General features: G+C 38.6%; 1 pseudogene; it reads right to left on the reverse strand.

Moving 5' to 3' along the window:
* Positions 1-261: 261 nt before the first annotated feature.
* On the reverse strand, positions 262-1,054 carry LOC122098745 (annotated as a pseudogene).
* Positions 1,055-8,879: the final 7,825 nt, after the last annotated feature.

The following is an 8,879-nucleotide window of genomic DNA, read 5'->3' on the forward strand; positions in this document are numbered from 1 at the left end:
ATTCAGTGACACATCATTTGCCTACATATGCAAGGCTCTGGGTTTGATACCCAACACCTCTAAACAAGCAAAATCTCCAAAACAAAAAACTACCTATGTGTTTTGTTTACACACACACATACACACAAAAAATTCAAGATGGTCCTTCAACATAGCAGTTAAACACAAGCTGTTTTTATTAATGACCAAAAAAATATTGCCTAATATTAAAAAACACAACTTGTTCCTGAATGCAGAGGAAATATACCATGGAATTAAATATTCTTTTCTGATAAAAGAAGCAACTACAGAAAGCCTTTATTATATTTGTTCAAAGTAACTAGTGCTATTGAGGAAAAAAACCCAAAAAACTCAACAACTCCCCCAATACTACTTACAAAACCATTATCAAACTTGATTTTCTTTAGAATGTAGTTATTGTTTCACACCATTAATTCAAAAACCAAGACTCAGATTATATATATATATATGTATAAATATATATAAAAACAATGCAAACAATTATTGAGCTTCATCTTCTGGACAAGAATGCCAAGTTAGTCTCTCTTCATAAAAAGCGATTACAATCTGAGGACATTTCATATTTGCCTCTTTTGCCAGCACCAAGTCAGCTTCATCTGAATCTTTCCATTTCATGAGAAACATCAATTCTCCATTGCTGTCTGTGGCACTAATTATTCGTTCAGGATCTAGACCCCTGGCAAAGCCCCTTGGGTTTGTCAGCAGTATCTCTTCTCTTCTTTGATTTGCTATCATCAGATTCACTGTATGATAAAGATTTTCTTTTTATACCATCCTTTTCTTTACCAGCTTTTTGAGAATTAAGAAATGCTTCAATTAATTCTGGACAATTTAAATTTTCTTCAGGTTCCCAAGTATTATCAGCATCTGTAAAATCCTTTCTACTTCAGGTAATGTTCTACCTTCCCATTCACTACATGTCGGTCCAGTACTTTTTCCACAACAAATTCTTCAGGCTCTGCTTCTTCAACATTTTTACTCTTTCCATTTTGTTTCTTTCCCATTTTTGCAACGTAGTTTTGTTAGAGGTCATTTTTAATTGTAGACTTGAAGAGCTATTACTCAGATGCTCCAGGTGGCGATCCTGAAGCAGCAGCAGCTTCTACAGCCCACAGGCTTCCAGCTCCAGTCACAACAATGGTATTTTTGTTCTTTTTTTTTTTTTTTTTTTGGTCGGTCATGGGGCCTGAACTCTGGGCCTGGGTCTTGTCCCTTAGCTCTTCAACTCAAGTCTATCACCCTACCACTTGAGCCACAGCACCAATTCCAGCTTTTTCTGCTTATGTGGTGCTGAGGAATCGAACCCAGGGCCTCAGGCATGCAAGGCAAACACTCTACAACTGAGCCACCTTCCCAGCCCCACAACAATGGTATTTTTAAGGAAGCCATCAGTCTGTGTGTGGTCATGTTAGCCATTAGTCTAACTTGGGAGGTATGCAAATTAATGCACCAAGGAGCTAGGTTAATAATTTCAAATGTTATTTTATCAAAATATGAATCCTAGACATAGGCACTTAGCTAAATGAATGAGTCCATAAGTGTCTTAACATTGGAATAAAGAAATCACACTGTTTCTCTATCTCTGTCTCTGTCTCTGTCTCTCTCTCTCTCCTTCACACATACACACATACACACACACATGCACACACACACACACACACACACACACACAGTGATATAGGAGTAATTAATGGATATTTAGGTATGCCAAGACAGATGGAGTGGGACACATTTTTAAAGGTCAAGTTCTGGTTGTCCTGATGTTTCAATTGAGTAAGGATTAGATCAAAATGGTACCTTAGGCAGGAATGGAAATCAAGCTGATAAGGATGAAAATTAGAGTATTTCTTTTATTTTTAGAGGTGTGATCTAATTAGGATTAGGATTAGGGTTAAGATGCTGGGAATGGTAAAGTTAAGAGTTTGGAAAAGAGTAAAGTTTCCAGTGAAAATGAAGATAAACTTTGGCCCTAGAAGTGGGATAAAAGAATTTGCCTAAAATAGAGCATTCCTGTTATTTGTGGGAATTTTGTATAATTGGAACTTGAGTTACCATTATGTCCCTGTTAAGAGTTCAAGGGAAATATTTAGGGTTCTGCTGCAACTTGCTTTAAAAGTAAATCCACACAGGTAAGATATGTGAAAATTAGTATGTTTGTGTTAGGTATTAGTATGTTGTGCAGGTATTATTATCCTTAGGGTTATCATTAATTTTCCACTTAGGGTAAGGATTAATGTTAGGGTTAGGAATAGCTAAGGACTAGGGTAAAACTGCCTTCTATATTAAGACTTGCACTGAGCAAAAGAGCTAAAAGGCAGTGCCTAGGCTCTGAGTTCAAGCCCATGACCAACAACAAAAAAGAATTGTGCATACAATAAATGCAAAGGATGAATGAAAACTAAAATATTTTCCTGTTAGGATTCTGGGTATGTTAGAAATAAATTTAAATTCGAGTTCTTGTCAGAGTCTGGTTTAACCTTAGTTAGATTATGAGATAAAGTGGAACTCATCTTAGGAAGAAACAGTACAGTACAAGTTAGGAACAGTACAAGAAGAGAATTTTTCATACTGTCAGGAATTGTCATTGTTACTGGAAGGATTATGTTGAAGAATTCTGCAAGGTTAGGGTTTAATTCAGTAAATGAGTAAAGATTAGGTTAAAAAATTGCAACTTATTTTAGGAAGGATAAGTGGCTTCAAGTTAGGAAGAATGAAAGTTAGCTTGTTTCTTGTTACTATTAGATATGTGTTTTAATTAGGATTAGGATTAGGGTTAGAGTTCTGACCAAGGTTAGGGTTAGAGTTTGGAAAAGTGTAAAGTTTACAGTGAAAATGAAAGTAAACTTTTGCCTTAGAAAAGGAATGAAAGTTAGAATTTACCTAAAATAGAACCCTCATGGTATGTGGAAAATTTAGGAATAATTAAAACTAGAGTTATCATTATGTATGTCAACTTAAGACATTGCTAAAATATTCTGGTTATCATAGAGAGTGAGGATGATGCTTGCAAACTGAAAAACTTTAAATTTGGAAGAAAGCAAAACTGCCTAAAATAAGCTTCCAATAACTTTAGAAGGGTAAATAAATTAAAGAGAACTTACAGACATGTGAATATGAACCTTAAGGATATGTCACCAACTGGACTTTATTATTTTTTTTTAATTTTAATTTTTTGAGTCCGGTCGTGGGGCCTGAACTCTGGGCCTGGGCACTGTCCCTCAGCTCTACTACTTGAGCCACAGCACTACCTCTGCGTTTTTTCTTTTTGCTTATGTGGTCCTGAGGAATTGAACCCAGGGCCTCATGCATGCAAGGCAAGTGCTCTACCACTGAGCCACCTTCCCAGCCCCACCAATTGGACTTTATAAGTGAATATAGTGTTGAGGAATCTCTTAACATCTCAGTATTGTTCATGGAGTTATTTGTGTAGTGCAAGTTTTGTGAAATTTGTTTGATGGAAGTATGTGGAGGCGGTATTAATTTGGAATACCTTTTCCTTGCTACCAGCAGAGAAAACAATAGTAGATCATGCCACAGTAAGGTTTCCTTTGTATAAAGAGATTCTTTTGTTTCCAAGACCAAAAACGAGATGTAGGGTGAGCTTAGTAGCTTTGCTTAGTAGCAATGCATCATCGTACACAGTCATGGAAATGGGCTGGGGGTGAAGAAAGTGAATTTTACCCAGTTTGGTTGTCTTCCCAAACTCCACAGGCCGAAATAGAAAGGTGCTACTCAGGGGACCAGTAACTCCTCACTTTCAGCTAGGCAGGCCACAAGAGTTTTCCTTGGGGAACTGTTTATTTTTTAAACAAGAGATTTCACCACAGGTGGGCATTGGTGGCCCAGACTTGTATACTAGCTGTTTATGTGGCTGCTATCTGAGGTTCCCATTTGAAGGCAGCCCAGAAGAAATGTCCATGAGACTCTTATTTCCAAGTAACCAGCAAAATTGGAGGGTAGAGAGCCAAAGAGGTAGAGCCTTAGCCTTGAGTGAAAAAAAATTTTTAAAAGTGTCTTAGCTCCAGAACTGGCACAAAAATGTTTCACAGAAAGAATGCCCCTTAGGAACTCTTAAGGAAGCATGCAAAACTGTGACATAAAAATCAAAACCCAAAAGATATGAGCATGAAACAGGGACTATTTGCAGGGAGAAGCAGTAATTAAAATATATTTCATGAATGAAAGGGCATATCTCAACATTAACATATGCTAATTTTAAAAGTTGATAGGACTTGCCCAGAATGGCCTCAAATGCCTGGGCTTATCTGATGATCCTTCTTCCTTAACCTTATAGATAGCTAAGACTACAGTCACACGTCACAGTGCCTGACTTCCAAAAGTTTTTTTTAAAAAAGAGGCAGTATCTATGTTAGACTCTATAAATTCTCTGGGTAGGATTGTGGCCTTCAAATACTATGCCTTTATTTACTAAATTTCCCTGCCTCAGTTCACACATCTATAAATTAACATAACAAAACATCTATGCCATAGAATTGTTAGAATATTTAAATGTACTTGTAGTAGAGCAGTTGAGTAATTGAATACTACATAGTGCATTAAACAATGTACATGTAAACATTAGTTATTCAACCACATAGTTGATTAGAACTCATAACCCAATGCAACAATGGGAAGGCAAGGATCTATACAGTTTGGAAAATAAGCGGAAAAAAATCTTCCTTCATTCCTAGCTTACAGTACTTTGTTACATAGGTACTAATGTAATAAAGAACTCAGAACGTTCACTACCCGTAAAAAAGTTGATAGGGTAAATCTAACATCTCAATACACATATGCAACATGTTTTTTACTATATGAGTTGAAGAGCTTAAATATCATGTGAAAAAGTTAGGTCAAATACTCAAAGACACATGTTTTAAAATGGTTTAATGTTGCTAATCTATTTTATACTAGGAAAAAAATCCACCTGAGGTTCTGAGAGGTTATAGTAACTTGCTAAAGGGTGCACAACCAAAATAATACTTGAACCAGTACTAGAAATAAGCCTCTAGTATTTATAAATGCACTATGAAATGAAATTAACTCCATCTCAGCTTTTAAAAGAATGTATAAATAATTAGGAGGCCAATTGTATGTGCTTTTTCTAAGCTCATACAGTTCAGGTATAGTTTGAAAAGGAAAATAATTCACTACAGGATTTAGATATCTATTTACTTCTAAACAGTTACAGTGTTTGATTTGAACCGTGTAAAGCCAGTCATCAGTTTGTATTTTTGCTGGTTATGAAGGGCTATAAGAAAGTAGTACAGGTAAAATGGAGAAGGAATGAGATGCTCAAGATGAATAACAGGAAAGATACATGGACTGGTTAGAATGTGCATGGAGCCAGGTGCCAGTGTCTTACTGTGCAACCATAGACAGTCAGAAGGCTGAGATGTGAGGATCATGGCTCAAAGCTAGCCTTAGCAGGAAAATCCATGAGACTTTTATTTCCAATTAAATATCAAAAAGCCAGAAGTAGAGCTGGAGCTCAAGTGGTAGGTTGCTAGCCTTGAGCCAAAGAAGCTCAAAGACAGTGCCCAAGCCTTGAGTTCAAGCCCCAGGACCTGCCCTCTCCTCCTCCCCCCCAAAATGTGCATGAAATAATCCTTTTCCTTGATAACTTTCTCAACTTTCAACATTCTCAGTCTCATTCTCCATATTAATTATTCAGACAATTATTTCTTATTATTCTATATTGTTTCCCCGTGCCTGAGACAACTGTGGATAAACTTAGCATTAATAGCTATAATAAAAAAAGCTATAATACATTTTCATGACAGATTAATATTTTAATTGAATATAATTAATAATACTGAAATGTCAAAAATATTTAAAATATTAAATCCTGGGGTGGATGCATAGCCCAGATCCAATTTGATTTTGGTACCTTGCATCTTGCACATACATTTATCTAATTTGGGGAAGGGAAGGGGAATAACAAAATGCTAAAACAAGGACATAGGATGACCCATTGCAACAATAATACAAGACACTATGTTGGAAATGAACTGTAAAACTTGGCGGGAGGTGGGGGAGAGGAGTATAGGAGGTGGGGGTGGGAAGGGATGGTAGGAGAAAAACAAAGGAGGGGATAACAATGCTCAACAAGAAATTTGCTCACGTGTAACTGTAACCCCGCTGTCCAGTATCTTCAGAAGAAAATAAAATTTAAAAAACCCTGTTTAAATCAAGAAATTTGGGGGGAGAAAGGAAAGGAGGAAGGGTTAGCAAACACAGTCATTATATTCAATGTATATTATGTAAAAAATGAACTGTGTAGATAACTTGAGGGTAGGGACAGGAGGGGAGAAAAGGAAAGGATGACATTGGCCAAGTAACATTTTACTCTTAACCTGTAACCCTTTGTACAACTACTTAATAAAAACAATAAAATGCAAAAAAAAGAGTAATTAAGTAGACAAATGTGTGATTGAACTCAGGGAAAAGGAAAACAGTTGTGCCAAATTCTTTAAGTGGCCAAGATGCCAGTCCAATTAGATAAAGACACTAAATCTACAAGTAGAGTGAGAAACCCTAATATTGTGTATCTTAACACTTTTTTTTCTTTTTTAGTTTTAGCAGTTAGGGGGTTTTTTTGCTTCTTTGTTTTTTATTGTAAAAGTGCTATGCAGAGGGGTTACAGTTACATGAGCAAAGTAATGAGTACATTTCCTATTGAGCACTGTTGCCTCTTCCTTTGTTTTCAAGTTTGAACTGTTCACACACAGAGCAAGGGCAACCTCAAAAACAAAATCACCAAACCCTATTCTTTGTTTTCATCTTGTTCAGAGTCAGTTATAGCCGGGTGCCGGTGGCTCACGCTTGTAATCCTAGCTACTAAGGAGGCTGAGATTTGAGGATCACTGTTCAAAGCCAGCCTGGAAGGAAAGTTGGGGAGGCTCTTATCTCCAATAAACCACCCCAAAACCCGAAGTATTGCTGTGGCTCAAGTGATAGAGCACTCACCTTGAGCTGAAGAGCTGAGGGACAGAGTTCAAGCTCTATGACTGACAAAAAAACAAAAACAAACAAACAAAAGTTACTTATACATCTGATCATCAGCTGTCACTATACCTGATCATAGCATAGCCACTAACACCTGGCCTTGTCACTATCTTGATTAAGTTCATTGGTTCACAGAAGTATCCATTATTTTACTTTTGTAGTTTGTGTTGCTGGTCTTCTGTATATACAGAATTTTATTGGAATAACAGTTAAGGGAATGAAGCATGGTCTTGAAAATGCAGTCCTGTAGTGTTTCTGTGTTTAAATTTTGTTTATCTTAGATTTCTTAGTTATTATTTTGAATTCACGCTGGGTATGGTGGCATGTTGGATTGTAGAATCTCAGCATTGGGCAATGTTAGAGAGGAGTATGTCAAGGTTTAAGGCAGCTTGATCTATGCATTATGATTCAGGAAAGCATGGAACAACACACTGTAATAAAAAATAAATGAATACAATAAATACATAGTGTTTTAACAATATCTGTCTGTGTGCTTGAGTTCTAAAGCAACCTGCAGCTTTGTGATGAGCTGAAATTATTTCTAAAGCAGTACGGGTTCTAGGAATTAAAGAAAAGTATACTTGGGAGTTATGAGGAATAACATAAATGTAAAATCATACACAGGAGGACAGATTAGATATCATTTCATCAGGAGACAGTTTGCAAGAGTCATCAATGATGTGACTGATGACCAAGTGAAGGTCAGTAAACCTGAAAGAAGTACTTTGTAGTCAGTCAACCAAAAACCTGGTTCTTGACCTGGACAGCTATCCTAGGCAGTTTTAAATGGGTGTGATTTTATTGTATTTTTTTATTGGCAAAGAGACATTCAATCTCGGGATGTTTCAGATGGAGAAAGGAATAAGCAAAGTTCAGCTTCTCATTCTTTTCCAACTGGAGACCATGTGATTCCCTAGGAAAATGCCAAAGAGGAAAAATAAAATCTCAAAAGGTAGAAGGGAGGAGGAAGACAGCAGTAGTGGTGGGTGGGATGCTGGCACTACAGGGACAGAGAGAGAAGACAGCGTTCTAGCAAGAACCACATGAGTGTGGCAGGCAGGGTATAGGGACTTGTGTGGAGTGGCAGGAGTTGCTTTTTGCCTCTCCCATCTTCTGGCTCACCTTGGACCCTGGAGGAAGCCATAAAAGTGGCAGATACCATACGGCAAATCGAATCTAGCTACATTGCTGGCACACCACCTTCACCAGATCCTAGCATTGCTAGGCTCCCTTCTGGGCAGGTCGAGTGCCTTGCTGTGGTGGTCTCTCATTCAGCTTGAGGACATCATGGAGACGCCAGAACTGTCAGATGCCCAGGGAGGTACTGTCACAGGCCAGCAGGCGGCGTCATAGTCCAGCAGCTGCAGCTGGATGACCTTATCTGTGGTGCCCAGGCCGCACACTGGGGGGGAGACTGCGGATGGGGATAGCACTTTTGATTGTCTTCCACGGGACCCCGTCACCTGCCACCTTTAGCAGCATCAAATTCCCAGACAGGTTGTGGATGCGATTCGTCCTCTTCATGAACTCCATCTGCTCATCGGCTCATGGACCTTCAGGTGCATGAGGTCACCAAGGTTGTGGAAGGCAGGTTGTCACCGCCCACCTGCTTAGACAGAGCCCCACAACTGCCCACACCTACCCCAGGAGCCACAGAAGCACCTATTGTGTCTGTGGGCTCACAGGTAGCAGCGAAATGGCGGGCAGGGGCTTTGGCCTTCAGTGCTCATGCTCAGGTCTTGTTGGATCGAGGGTCTCAATCCCACCCCAGGATGAGCACTGTCGTCAGCCATGTCTGCCCTGCTGCAGCCAACCGCAGGTCAGCCTAACCTGCCTCCAGCGCCACTGTG

This window comes from Dipodomys spectabilis, unplaced genomic scaffold (genome assembly GCF_019054845.1).
Source record: "Dipodomys spectabilis isolate Male_0828 unplaced genomic scaffold, ASM1905484v1 ptg000490l, whole genome shotgun sequence".
Classification (NCBI taxonomy): domain Eukaryota; kingdom Metazoa; phylum Chordata; class Mammalia; order Rodentia; family Heteromyidae; genus Dipodomys; species Dipodomys spectabilis.